Source organism: Ursus arctos, unplaced genomic scaffold (assembly GCF_023065955.2).
Source record: "Ursus arctos isolate Adak ecotype North America unplaced genomic scaffold, UrsArc2.0 scaffold_12, whole genome shotgun sequence".
NCBI classification, from domain to species: Eukaryota; Metazoa; Chordata; class Mammalia; order Carnivora; family Ursidae; genus Ursus; species Ursus arctos.
The window spans coordinates 15,657,944-15,667,867 of record NW_026622786.1 but is presented as its reverse complement, the minus strand read 5'-3'; positions in this window follow the sequence as shown (position 1 = coordinate 15,667,867).

Below are 9,924 nucleotides of genomic sequence, written 5' to 3'. Positions count from 1 at the left end.
GCTGGCCACATTTCAAAGGCTCCCTAGCCACCCGTGTGGCTACCATGTTGGAGGGCACAGAAACAGAACATTCGCACCACCACAGAAATCTCGTTGGACCGGGCTGACTCAAAAGGTTGGGTCCCTGCACTTAGGGGACCAAGGTTATAGGGCCAGGACTGGCCCTAAACACACCTGGCCAGGGACTAAGGGCCCAGGTACCGCCGTCATCCCTCTTTGTACCCTTAACCCCCAACTACCATCCTATTCCCTTAAGCGTTTCCCATCATTCATGAAAAGCCCCTCGGAAGAGATTTTTGAAGAAACTTACTTGCAGTTTTTCCTTCAAGGCCCAACTTAAAAGTCACCTCCTCTGAGAAGCCTTCCCAGCCTGACATGGGCTTAGTGCCTTTCTCCTCAGTGCTCCCACAGACTGAGAGTCCGTTAATTTGTCTGTCTGTCCCACTGGGCCATGAACTGTAGCAGGAACTGTTCTTAAGAGTACCCAGCATACAGTAAGTGTTCAATAAATGCGTGTCAAAAGGTTAATATGGAATGAGTGGACGAAGGCATTACAATGCAAGCTCTGACCAGAGTTTGTGGGTGTCCTTTTCTAGGGCCTTACTTGGTATTAACCAATAGAATGCATATTGAATAACTATGTTCATTCTTTAACCAAGCAGAGGAGGGACATTCAGCGGAAGGTTCTCGCTGACTTCTGATGGACATGGGCTTAGGTTAGAACCCTAACTAATCACTGGGCTATGGATGGACTGGATATTTCAAAGCAAGGATTGACGAAAAAAACCAATCAAACAAGAAAAAACACCCCCGTCCCTCACCTGCCTTTCCAGAAGCCTCAGGAGGCATCCAGAAAAAAAGACCAGAGAATCTCAGCAGGCCTCTCCTGGGTTCCCCAGGTTGCAAGCAGCTGCTTGAGGAGTGTCGTATCTATGGAACGATAGTTACTTTGGATTCAGAGCAAGAGAATGTAGGTAGGTAGTTGGCTTGGCTCTCCGACTGCTGAGTGGTGTGGACTTGGGCGAGTAACCTCCCTGAACCTCAGGTTTCTCCTCATCCTTAGAACTGGTTTCAGAATACAGGCCAGGTCTACCTGTGTGTCTGAGGGGACACACCGGCAAGGACCATGTGGACTCTAAAGGGCTGCCCCTCAAAAAAGCAGGTTCTGGTCTGCCCTTGCCAAGTGGAGCCCGGGCTAAACACAGCTCCCTTCTGGGCAGGTACCGGGGAGCCGGGAGGCTGCCACGGCCTGTCTCGTCTCAGCTGCAAGTGGCAGAGCTGGGTGTTTCCCGACTGGGTGAGGCTTCAGACACTTCAGAGCTCAGGCATTTCTGAGCGGAGGCAGGAGGCAGGTAGGAGACCCAGGGGAAAGTGGCCCTGGGAGGCAGTGGGTGCCCATCGGCAGGAAGGGTCAGGAACTCTGTCTTCAAGCATGCCAGCAGCAGGGCCCAGCCAAACCCCAAACCATTATCCGGCCAGAGGCAGGAAAGTGAATCAGCGATGACCAGGAAGAAGCCTGAGGTTAACCTCGTGCAGACTGCGGGCCCTGGTCAGGAAGGGGCTGGTGGGGGCCTGGGGTCTGGCTGGGCGTCTGACGACCCCTTGAACAAGGTGCTAAGGTGATTAAGGCACGGGCAGTGCCCAGGTCAGCTGCTGGGCAGCCATGGGGAAAGAGCCCACCTTCCCCTCCTCCAGTGAATCCCCCCCTGCAGGAGCAGCACATTTGGCCCTGGCTTCCCACTTGAGCTTCTGGGAAGGGAGAATGACCAGGCTCTGCGGGCCTGGATGCTGGGGCTGCTGAGGGAACAAGGTGGACCACACCAGCCGGGAAATCCCCGTGGCAAAGTGACTGACCCACAGACAGGCTCACTCTGAGGCCCGCAGGGACTGTGGCTGCTGTGGCCCTGTCTGAGACCACAGGAAGGCCCATACGTGGACCCCCATGACCCTGTCCGGAGTCCGCACTGATGCAGCCCTGGGACTGGGGGGGCAGCGGGGCAGGAGAGGTTACAGACGGGGGAGATGGAGGAGACTGGGGCAAGGGAATGGCCCAGACAACTCCTGGAGGAGAGCTGGGTGAGAGCCCCAGGCTGGGCTCCAGCCGCTCTGGCCTCCAGGTCCCAGCACTGCTCTGAGGTCCTGGACACCTGCCCCGAGCCACTGTGCTCTTGGTCCCTTCAAGTGTGCGCGCCTAATGAGGTCTGTGGAGGCCAGAGCCTCACCTTCACCTACTCATTCGTCCCCATGTATTGCTAGACACTGAGCACAAAATGGCGAGTATTAGACACATGAATAAGTATCCAACCGGAGACTGAAACGGAGGTTGGAAGACACAGGTGCTGGGAGAGCGTATAAGAGAGGACCCGACCAAGGACGCAGGGCCGAGCAGGCCTCCAGGAAAGTCAAGGCAGAGGAAGCCATAGAGGGTTTCAAGCAGTGTGGTCTCTTCTTCTTCCTTATCCACCACTGCTGACAAGATGAACAACTTGCACTGACTAATTGCCTGGTGTGAGTGAGGCACTCTAGACACATGCAATGCATTCCACCCTACTATAGCCCCACGAGTGGGTGGTCAAATGCTCTTTTATAGATGTAGAAACTAAAGTTTAACGACACTTTAAATTTGGCCAAGGTCACAGCAGGTGGGAAGTGGCGGAGCCTAGCTTGGAACCCCAGCCTGCCTGTTTTCCAAGTCTTGTCAGATCACACTCTAGTAGGCGTTTACCAGATGCTTCTTACATCTGTCACAACAAATGGACACTTCATGCCCGTCTGGCAGGCTTTGAGGGTCCCCAGGGTCTTAACATCCTCCTTCTTCTTCCCCTCAGAAGGATTGTTTCGTCGGGCACTGGGCAGGGGTACCAATGACAGATTCCTACTCAGATTCATATTTGGCCCCGCTGCTAAGCCTCCATCTACCAGGAAAAGAGGAGGGGCCTTCCAGGGTGATGTGCCCCCCACCTGAGCCTCTGGGAAAGGCCCTTCTTGACTGCCAACCCCTCCTCTGACTTCCTTTGGCTGGATCCTTTGTGACCCTTGTGTTTTCTCCCCACCCACCCTTTGGGCATCGCGCAGGCCCCTGGCTAATTATTGGCCCAAGTGACATCCGGGCACTGATCGCTTTAACTGGCAACAGGCTTTGACATTATTCTTATTTTGCCTGATCATGATCTTCTTGGGAGAAGAGACTGGAAATATACTCACCATACAACCAGCCAGATCTCCAAAGGAGGTTGTCATAGGCTGGGATTGCATGAGCAAGGCTGAATCAGAATCACTGAGTGTGACACCTGCAGGTTTGACACACTCTAGTCATTCTGGGGAGACAGGGAAAAGGCTGAGGACATAACCCTCCGTCTGCCTGCGGTATCTGGGGGGCCTCAAAGAGGCATCCTTATCAGAGTGCATTGTGGACACTCAATCCACGTTGGTTTTCCTCAGATGAGCTCCATGCCTACATGCAAGAGGCTCTCTCCACTCTCCCAAAGAACAGCTTTAGTCTTGAAGAGAATTTGGCCCAAGGCCTGTGCTGTGTGGAGTATTTAACTACAGCAGCGACAACAACAAACCCTGGGGAGGGAGTAGAAATCTGATTTCCAGAATTGTTGCATTATATTCCTTTGAAAACCTGGTTCTAACAACAACAGCAGCAAATTACAAGGTGTGTAAAGATGCAAGAAAGTTGGTTCATACCAAAAAAAAGCAATCAGTAGAAATTGTCCCCGAGGAAGCACAGACATTGGACTTATTAGGCAAAGACATTAAATCAAGTATTGTAAGTGTGTTCAAAGACTACAGGAAACCAGTTCTAAAGAACTAAAGAAAGGCGTTCCTGGCTGGCTCAGTTGGTGGGACATGCAACTCTTGGTCTCAGGGTTGTGAGTTTGAGCCCCATGCTGGGTATAGAGATTTCTTAAAAAGAAATTCCTAAAAAAGATAAAGAACTAAAGGAAAATATGAGAATAATATCTCACCAAAGAGAGACTGTCAACAAAGATATAGACATTATAAAAAAGGACCCAAATAGAAACTCCGGAGTTGAAAAGTACAATAACTGAAAGGAGAATTTCACCAGAGAGACTCAACAGTAGGCTTGAACAGCCAGAGGAAGAATCAGTGAATTTGAAGATAAACCCATTGCGATGATCCTGCCTGAATAACAGAAAGAATGGAGAAAAACCAATGAACCTCAGAGATCCACAGGGTAACAACAAGCCACACCAACATATGCATCATAGGAGTCCAAGAAGGAGAGGATGGGGTGCCTGGGTGACTTAGTCTGTCAAGCATTTGACTTCACTCAGGTCATGATCTTGGGGTCCTGGGATCGAGTCTCATGTCGAACTCCCAGCTTAGCAGGGAGTCTGGTTCTCTCTTTCCCTCTGCACTCCCCCCACCCCCGCCACCACTCCTACTCTCTGTCTCTCTTTCAAGTAAGTAAATACAATCTTTTTTTAAAAAGGAGAGGAAAGACAAAGCAGTAGAAAGAATATTTGAAGAAATAGTTTAACACTTTCCAAATTTAATGAAAAACATTAAACTACACATTCAAGAAGCTCAATGAACTCCAAGTAGGAAAACTGAAAGACACCCACACCTACACGCATCATAATCAAACTTTCAAAAGACAAGGAGACCTTGGAAAGCAGTTAGGAGAGAAACGACTCACACAGTGCAAGGACCCCTCGATAAAGTTAGCAGCTGAGTTTTCATCGGAAACCGTGGAGGCTAGAGCGCAGTGAGATGATGTATACAGAGTGCAGAGGGGAAAAATACCTGCCTACCAATAATCCTAGGAATTCTATATCCAGCAAAAATTCTATACGCAGCCTTCAAAAGGCGAAATTAAGACTTTTCCAGATAAATGAGAACTGAGAGTTTGTCACTGAGCAGATATGACCCATGAGAAATACCAATGGAGTTCTAGGGCTAAAATGAAAATATACTACATAGTAGGGCACCTGGGTGGCTCCGTTGGCTAAGTGTCTGCCTTCAGCTCAGGTCATGATCCTGGAATCCTGGGATCTAGCCCTGCGGCAGGCTCCCCACTCAGCAGGGAGTCTGTTTCTCCCTCTCCTTCTGCCCCTCCCCCCATCCATACAGGCTGTCTCTCCCTCTTTCTAATAAAGAATTAAATCTTAAAAAAGAAAATATACTTCATAGTAACCTGAATCCACATGAAGAAATAAAGAATGTATAAAGGTAAACATGTAGGTAAATACAAAAGACAGCATAATTTTTTCCTACCTGATTTAAAAGAAAACTGCATAAAGCAATAATTATCGATCTATGTCAATGGGCAAAAAATGTGTAAAGATGTCATTTGTGAATATAACAGCATTAAGGAGGGGGAGTATGGGAACAATATAGGAGCAGAGTTCTGGTGTACTGTCAAAATAAGTTAGTGTATTTCCCTGATTGCCTCATTTGTTTGTTTCCTGGTTTGTCATTTCACTGGATTCAAGATCTTTGTAAGATCCATAATTTGCAACTGGTTGATCTGTATGTGAACTCCCTTTTTTTCTTTCTTTTTTTTTTAAGATTTTATATATTTATTATTTGAGAGAAAGAGAGAGAGAGAGGGAGCATGAGTGGGGGGAGGGGCAGAGGGAGAGAGAGAATCAACACGGGGCTTGATTTCACCACCCCGAGATCATGAGCTGAGCTGAAATCAAGAGTTGGACGGTCAACCCACTGAGCTGCCCAGGTGCCCTGTGTATATGAAGTCTCTTTCAATCTCTGGAACTCTTCCATGTTGGGTCTTTAAGAGATACCAGAATATTCACAGATAACATCATGGTCGGTTGGTTAAGCTTCCCGTATTTGGTTTCAGCTCAGGTCATGATCTCAGGGTCATGAGCTCCAGCCCGGCATGGGCATCCCCGCCCAACACAGAGTCTGCTTAAGATTCTCTCCCTCTCCTTCTGCCCCTCCCCCACTCGCTTTCTAAATAAATAAATAAACAAACAAACAAATAAAATCTTAAAAAAACCCATTGTGCACTCTCAGGAATCTGCTGCAGGTTCATTCCATGGGAATAGAACCCAAATCATCTATGAGCTGACAATTTTCAAGGCAAAACGATAGATGTATGGGAGTTGGTTTTTCTCTAATCTCTGCTTTTGCAGATTTTTGAAAATTTCCAGAACAATATTTTAATATAAATAGTACACTCAATTCACTGTTCACATCACAATGCTTGAGAAAAATTAAACATCACAAATATTTCAAAAATTAAGTTGGTGTAATCCAAGCCAGATTGTTCTAAAATGCTAGTGGTAATCCCCAGGACAACCACTAAGAAAACAATTGAAAACACACTCACACACACACACACAAAAGAAAAACAAAAGAAAAACAAAACAAAACAAAAATTCAATCCCCCCCAAAAACAAAAAGAAAATAATTCAAAAATATGTAATAAAAGAAACCACAAGGAAATTAAAATGGTGTACCTGAGTGTTTTTCTATGAAAGGCTCACTCTCAGCTGTCAAGGAAAAACTGGGGAGCCTTTACCCCCTGAGGAGGGGAAAGGGGCAGATGCTCCTGGACCTCATGCTGTACTCATCCCTTGAGATAAAATACTCAATGTTATTTAGTTTTCCAAGCACTTTCCCAGATACGATCATGTTTCCTCCTCACAACAACCTTATAAGGCAGACTTTATAATATTAGTTTTATAAGTGAGGGCTCTGGGGCTCAGAGAGGTTACGAGGGACACACAGCCAGTGTGGGAAAGGTGGGACTAAAATGAGGTCTGTCTTATTCAAGCACAGGACTCTTTCCTCCAGAGCTCAGCTCAGCACTTGGCCATCAGAGATACTCGCTTCCTTTCCCTTTGTCCCTTTTCTAACTTTTAGTTCTAGAAAATATCAAACATACACCCAAGTAAAGAGATAGTAAAATGAACCTTAACGTGCCCATCGCTCAGCTTTAACAACTATGGCCAAGCTTGACCCACCTATATCCTGACTCACTATCCCCTGCCCCCTTCCCATTATTTGGAAGCAAATCCCAAATATATCCTTCAAATATGAAATATTTAGCATGTGTCTTTAAAAAGTAAAGATTTGTTTTTAAAACATAACCACGAAGACTCATTGCTTCTGAAAAATTATTAATTCCTTAATACTATCAAATATCTAAGTTAGCGTTTCAATTTTCTGTCTCATAAATATTTTTTTGGAGTTCGTTTGCATATAAACCCAAATATCATTCATACACTGCAATCGGTTGATACGTCTCTGAAGCCTCTTTCCGTCATAGATTTCCCTTCCCTCATCTCTCCCCCCGACCCTGGCAGTTTCCTTCCTGAAAAATTTGCTTCATTTGTCCTAAGAGTTTCCCGGAATCCAGATGTTTCTGAATGTGGTGTCATAGTGTCACTCACGTGTTTCTCTGTCACTCATTTCATATAGATTGGAGGTTAGATCTACAGACTCTATCAGATTCACGTCCAATTTTTTTGACAAGCATCCTTCACAGCTGCTGGTGTGGACTTTGGTCAGGAGTACCCAGGGCGGACTGTCTCCTTTTTTTTTCATGACATTTTTTTTTAAAGATTTTATTTATTTATTCGACAGAGATAGAGACAGCCAGCGAGAGAGGGAACACAAGCGGGGGGAGTGGGAGAGGAAGAAGCAGGCTCACAGCAGAGGAGCCCGATGCGGGGCTTGATCCCACAACTCCGGGATCACGCCCTGAGCTGAAGGCAGACGCTTAACCGCTGTGCCACCCAGACGCCCCTTTCCATGACATTTTTATTTTTAAAATGCAGAAACAGCTTCAATGTCTGATACCCGGAGAATAGTTACATGATGGTGGTTCATTGTTACTGTGGAATTTTATGCAGTCCTTGGCAAATCACAGTTTTCAAAAAATATTGAGTGATAGGAGAAAAGCTTATCATATCATTTTAAGGGAAAGAAGCAGGGGTAAAAAATACATACAGTATGCTATATCTCTGTATTATGGTAATAGAGGCTGTTAGTAAAGGGTAGGATTATGGGGGATTTCTTTTCTCTCTTTTTTCTTCATTTTCTAATTTTCAATAAAATGTTCATATGGCTTTTATACTCAGAAAAAATAATTCAAAAACTTTTGTAGAACTTCTACGTCCGTGTGCAAAGTCGTGATCTCCCTGAAGCCATTCACCAGACCACAAACTGTTACCTTCCGAGGCGAGGTCTAAACAAACAAAAGCAGTTTGACCAGTTGAACAAATTACTGGTCAGTTTCTGGCTGGTGACTGGTTGTTTGATGTCTCTGAATGGTCATTTTGGTCACAGACAGCAGTCTGCTGGTTGGTGTGCACGGGCCTAGGAAAAGTAGAGAACATCTCATCGGAAAGGCCAACCGACCTGGTCCTTTAGCTTAGCCCGCTGGGCTGGTGGGCCTGAGTTTTCAGAGAGCCCGGTCCCACCGCCCTGGGCCCTCCTCCAAATTACTCACAAGCCCTCTCACACACAGCCACAGAGACACGATCACGATGGCCCCAGCAGCAAAGATAAGTGGGGGCAGCTACAGGTGCCTGGAGCAGGGCTGGACCAGTGCTGCAGCCCACTGTCGGAGGTGAGCCTGAGCGGCCCTCGGCCAGGACAGCAGGACCAGGCTGCAGGGTGACCCGACAGAGAAAGAAGGGAGAATTCCATGTATGATTTCCACCTTCTCCTTCCCGTCTAGGTTAACCCAGATCAATTCCCTGAACAAAGCAGGCATTGGATACTGATGTATAAGAGGAAGAGATTAGATTTTAGGATCTCTATGGCCTTTTCCAGCTCTGACACTCTAGTCTCTTCTAGGACCAGTTTCCTCCAGAGCCTATGGGCCATTTGAACTATATTAAAGGGAGAGATCTTTCACTTTCTCATTCATAAGTAATCACTTCACTATGTCCTCGTGTGTATACCATCAGATTGTGACACAGATGTCACAGACACACACACACAGAGGCTATGAAATCCACACCACAACCCAAATTCCACTCAACCCCCCAGGGAGACCACAGATCACCAGGGCAAACTGCCAGCCACGTTGTTCTTGCTCTCCTCTAAGTGGATGATACATTTGAAAACTTTCATTTTTCTGTTTATGAAGTTCGCATAAGCCAAGATTATACATAAACGGGAAAAGACAAAAAGTATACATAAGAAAATAAAAAAACACTCTTAGCCACACCATTCTGTGACAACTACTGCCAACATTCTTTTGTATTTCCTTCCGGTAGAGGACTAGTACTATGTTTATATTTTTATATAGTTAATATCATAATGTGTCTTCTGTGTTATATCAATTTTATCCTTAATATTATAATCGTGAAATGTTTCCTACATCATTACAACTTTTACAGGTATTCTTTTATTCTTTTAGCTTCTATATTTTTTTGAGCTGATTCACCTAATCCACAATTATTTACTGAACATCCGCTATGGACAAGATAGACGTGGTGGAGTATTCAAAGGGACCAGACCATAACGGCGTATCTGTCCATGATGACGCAGATGTGCAGAACTTTCAGACAAGGCCAGGGAGGAATGGAAGAGACAGGATGGGTGACTGTGGAGACCACATTTTCTGAGCTGGAAATTGGTCCGCAAGATCTGCTGACCCGGGCAAGTCATCGAATAGCCCTGTGCCTCAGTTTCCTCATCTGTAAAGCAGGGATGACAATAGTACCTATCTCTAAACTGTCCTGGCAAATAGCACTAGGCAAGTGTTTGCTGTTTTTATTATTTGGGGGATACAAAAGTATTTCGGAAGCTGTTGCTTGGTCGTCAAAATATTTGCATTTCTAGCACATTCTAATGTAGGGATTGTGGAGCGAAATATTTGAACTATGAAGTGTTCTGGGAGATGCAGAGTAAAGGCCATCCTTGGAGGAAGAGGGGATGGGGAAGGGAGGGAGAGACAGAGAGACATAAAGA